We start from the raw sequence: 4,985 nt of genomic DNA on the forward strand, positions 1-4,985 counted from the left end.
GATATCAAGTTACGCCGTCTAGAAGCCTTTAAAGAAGGATGCGTTTTCATTATTTGGTGAGTTTGGTCCAACTCCATCGAGAGGTTTCTTCGAAATAAATTCTAAAACTTTTGACATTTTTTTGAGTTTGCGCCCTTTTCGCACTGCAGTTTTCAAAAGGCCATTTCTCAATAACTTGACCAGATATAGATGTCCTATTTCCATAGGCCTTTAAAAGAGGATTCCTTTTCATAACTTGGTAAATTTGGCCTAAATCCATAGAGGGTTTTTTTCGCAATAAATTCGAGAACAATAAGCATTTTTTTGACTTTGCGACCTTTCTGTGCTACACTTTTCCACAAAGCATTTTTCAATAACCAGTCTAGATATCAAGTTACGCCCTCTAGAAGCCTTTACAGAAGGTTGCGTTTTCATTAGTGAGTTTGGTCCAACTCCATCGAGCGGTTTCTTCGAAATAAATTCGAAAACTTTTGACATTTTTTTGGCTTTGCGCCCTTTTCGCACTGCAGTTTTCAAAAGGCCATTTCTCAATAACTTGAGCAGATATCGATGTCCGATTTCCAGAAGCCTTTAAACGAGGATTTCTGTTTATGAATTGGTGAATTTGGTTTAAATCCATCGAGGGTTTTTTTAGCAATAAATTCGGGAACTTTGACTTTCTTTTATTTGCGACCTTTCTGTGCTACACTTTTCCAAAGGCCATTTTTCAATAACCCGTCTAGATATCAAGTTCCGCTGTCCAGCAGCCCTTAAAGGCAGATCAATTCTAATTATTCGGTGAGTTTGGTCTAAACCCATTGGGGAGTTTCTTCACAATATATTCGGAAACTTTTGAGATTTTTTTAACTTTACGCCGTTTTCTTGCTCTTGCTGGGCCATTTCTCATTAACCAGATCAGATATCCAGTTCCGCTTTTTAGAATCCTGTAAAGAAGGAGTCGTTGTCATTATTTGGTGAGTTTGGTCAAGATACATTGAGGGGTTTGTTCGCAATAAATTCGGGAACTTTTGACGTTTTTTTTACATTGCGCCCTTCTGGGACTGCAATCTTCAAAACTCCATTGCACCATACCCAGACCAGATATCCAATTCATCGAGTTAACGTCCCTTAAAGGAAGATTCATTTTCATCATTCAGTGAGTTTGGGCTAAATCCATCCAAGAATTACTTTGCAAGCGATTCGCAAACTTTTAGAAACTTTTCGACTTTGCCCTTTTCATGTGATCCGTCCATGTGAGCCTTCAAACACCCGGAAAAGGAACAGTGGCTTTCATTGGTTTGTAAATTTGAGGCAAATTTACCAACAGAATCGATATTTAGAGAGTTTCCAATCGATCTGTCCATTTTGCAGTAAAAGAAGAAAAAATTAAACCTATTTGTGTATGAGCAAATGCCCGATATTGTAAGAAATAATGAAGCAATTTCGAGTCCTCAACTGCGTTTTTCTTCCTACCATTCGCTGGTAATAAGTGATCTTATTACAGAGAGAAAATCGTGGGCCTGAACACGATTTTATTTTGTTCTAATGGCTCTATTAGATAAGTGGGCTTTAAACGTTGCAATGCATAATGAGGGACTTAATAAGCGGCTATCAGGCAAAAAGTGAATTTTAAATTATCCACTGACAGTAGAAAGGATGATGGTAGTGAAATAAAGCGCTATAATATAATGGGAGTGGAACAAATCAGTAAGAGAGAAAAGAGCGTTTTCGATGCCACTTTTTTGCATTTGAAAGAATATGCTGGTACAAAGTATGATCGAACTGAACAAAATGCCTTTGTTCGACTAATTTTGACCAGACAGTAAAAATGGTCGAAAACTAGCCGGTTTTGTGGCTAAATATTTGATTAAAACAGGCGGAACGTTCGAAAGTGGGCCCTAAATTCCGAAAGGAACATTGCAACATAAAATAAATGTTGCAGTAACATTCGGCTTTCTCAAAGAGTCATAAATGGTGCACTGCGGCATATAAATATCGGTTAATACATCCGAGGATACTATTTGGGAGTGTGTATTATTTACATACGAATCGCGCCACTGGAAATACTTCCTATTTTTCCAGTATAACACAGTAGATCTTCGGGATCTTAAGGATTTTGTCACTTCTTGGCGTCGAGCTCGTTTTTGTTTCCTTGCATCTTTTATTAAATGGAAGTTCTGAGAGGTTGGATGACATCCGTTTTGCATTTTGCACGACGATAGAGTGTCACGACGCGACGAATATAACTAATGGATTCTGCCGATCAGGTCGATAGCGAAAAAGGACACTTTTTCATTTTAATATCCATGAAAAGTCGTTCTAAATCGGTCTGTCTACATAGTTTTTAAATCTTATACGAAATAGCTGATTCTGTTCAATTCTACAGTAATTGTTTGCAAATATTTGAACCAGGTGTTCAGCCACCAACGGATTGGCCCCCTACATTGCCGGATCTGAAGCCCTTTGACTAGCTTTCACGCGAAATGCGATCAGCTCTAATGTTCGCCAAACTTTAAACGAGAACTTGTTGCATTTTAATCCGGCTGGACGCAGATATGGTGCATTTATTCTCGTCGTTCATATGAAGAGTAACGATCGCTATCGCACACAATTTGCAAGCAAAACACTCTCGGGATCGGCAATAAATATTTTGCTCTGTACCCGTGAGATTAAGGCAAAATACCCCCGTACGAGCCCACACTATGCTCTTTAGTGTAATAGTTTTTGATATACAGAACTGGATGCAAATTGAAACTGAGATTGTTTTCTGCCTGGAACAGGAGTTTTAGCCGCTACAAAGGTTTCCTTCAACTGATCTAATTGATGGATTTAACCATATTTCAACTGTCGTTAATTATCTTGGTTAATGCGAAACGCTTTGCGAACAAAACGATGCTAAAGGGCTGGAATTTCGTCGGTCAACATCGAAATGGGAACGTTTTAAAACGTGAAATTTGCATAGACGATGTGATTAGGGCTCCTGGGAAATACAACTGGCACGGAATTAAATATTTACACACCATTGCAAGTGCACGGTGCACTAATGTGGTCCTAATAACAATTTGGGCGTGCACAATTCGGCACACAAACACTTCAGCTCGAAATGACGATTATTTATTTAAAACCAATTAGGTTGGGATTTTTCTGGGCAGCCTTTAGACAAAGATTCATTTTTATTATTGTGTGCGTTTGGGCTGAATCCATCAGGGAGTGTTTTTGTAATAAATTCGGGAAATTTTGAAATTTTTTTTGGTTTTGCGMCCTTCTCGCACTGCAATGTTCAACAGACCATTTCTCCATAACCAGASCGGAGATCTCSTTCCGGTTTATAGCAGCCTTTAAAGGAAGGTCGTTTTGATCATTGTGTGAGTTTGGCATAAATCCATCCGGGAGTTTCTTTGCAATAAATTTTGGAACATTTGACATTTTTTTGGCGTTGTGACGCTCACGGACGTCAATTTTCAAAAGGCGATTTCTCCATAACCAGACCGGAGATCTCATTCCGATTTCCAGCAGCCTTTAAAAGAAGGTTCATTTTCTTTACGATGCGAGCTTGGGCTAAATCCGTCAGGGAGTTTCTTTGCAATGAATTTTGAAACACTTTTCATTTTTTTTGCCGTTGCGTCGTTCACGCACTTCAATTTTCAAAAGGCCCTTTCTCCATAACCAGACCGGAGATCTCATTCCCCTTTCCAGCAGCGTTTAAAAGAAGGTTAATTTTCTTTACTATGTGATCTTGGACTAAATCCATCAGGGAGTTTCTTTGCAATAAATTTTGGAACATTTGACATTTTTTTGCCATTGTGACGCTCACGCACTTCAATTTTCAAAAGGCCATTTTTCCATAACCAGACCGGAGATCTCGTTCCGCTTTCCAGCAGCCTTTAAAGGAAGGTTCCTTTTCTTTACGATGGGAGCTTGGGCTAAATCCGTCAGGGAGTTTCTTTGCAATTAAACTTGGAACATTTGACATTTTTTTGCCGTTGTGACGCTCACGCACTTCAATTTTCAAAAGGCCATTTCTCCATAACCAGACCGGCATTTCTCCATAGCCAGACCGGAGATCTCGTTCCGCGTTCAGCAGCCTTTAAAGGAAGGTTAATTTTCTTTACCATGCGAGTTTGGGCTAAATCCGTCAGGGAGTTTCTTTGCAATGAATTTTGAAACACTTTTCATTTTTTTTGCCGTTGCGACGTTCACGCACTTCAATTTTCAAAAGGCCCTTTCTCCATAACCAGACCGGAGATCTCATTCCTCTTTCCAGCAGCCTTTAAAGGAAGGTTTATATTCGTTACTATGCGAGCTGGGGCTAAATCCGTCAGGGAGTTTCTTCGCAATACATTTTGGAACATTTGACATTTTTTTCCGTTGTGACGCTCACGCACTCAATTTTCAAAAGGGCCTTTCTCGATAACCAGACCGGAAATCGTATTCCCCTTTCCAGCAGCCTTTAAAGGAAGGTTTATTTTATTTACCATGCGAGCTTGGGCTAAATCCGTCAGGGAGTTTCTTTGCAATCAATTTTGGAACATTTGACATTTTTTTGGCGTTGCGACGCTCACGCACTTCAATTTTCAAAAGGCCATTTCTCCATAGCCAGACCGGAGATCTCGTTCCGCGTTCAGCAGCCTTTAAAGGAAGGTTAATTTTCTTTACCATGCGAGTTTGGGCTAAATCCGTCAGGGAGTTTCTTTGCAATAAATTTTGGAACATTTGACATTTTTTTGCCGTTGTGACGCTCACGCACTTCAATTTTCAAAAGGCCATTTCTCCATAACCAGACCGGAGATCTCGTTCCGCGTTCAGCAGCCTTTAAAGGAAGGTTAATTTTCTTTACCAGGCGAGTTTGGGCTAAATCCGTCAGGGAGTTTCTTTGCAATAAATTTTGGAACATTTGACATTTTTTTGCCGTTGTGACGCTCACGCTCTTCAATTTTCAAAAGGCCATTTCTCCATAACCAGACCGGAGATCTCGTTCCGCGTTCAGCAGCCTTTAAAGGAAGGTT

The 4,985-nt window shown here is 39.8% G+C and overlaps 1 protein-coding gene across 1 annotated transcript in view; it reads left to right on the plus strand.

Annotated features, from left to right (window-relative positions):
* The window catches only part of LOC109545667, a gene marked incomplete in the record, with an annotated part of 105,231 nt that overhangs the window by 10,698 nt on the left and 89,548 nt on the right, over positions 1-4,985 (plus strand).

This window comes from Dendroctonus ponderosae, unplaced genomic scaffold (assembly GCF_020466585.1).
Source record: "Dendroctonus ponderosae isolate FM_Combo_2020 unplaced genomic scaffold, Dpon_F_20191213v2 Dpon_F_20191213_10, whole genome shotgun sequence".
Classification (NCBI taxonomy): Eukaryota; Metazoa; Arthropoda; class Insecta; order Coleoptera; family Curculionidae; genus Dendroctonus; species Dendroctonus ponderosae.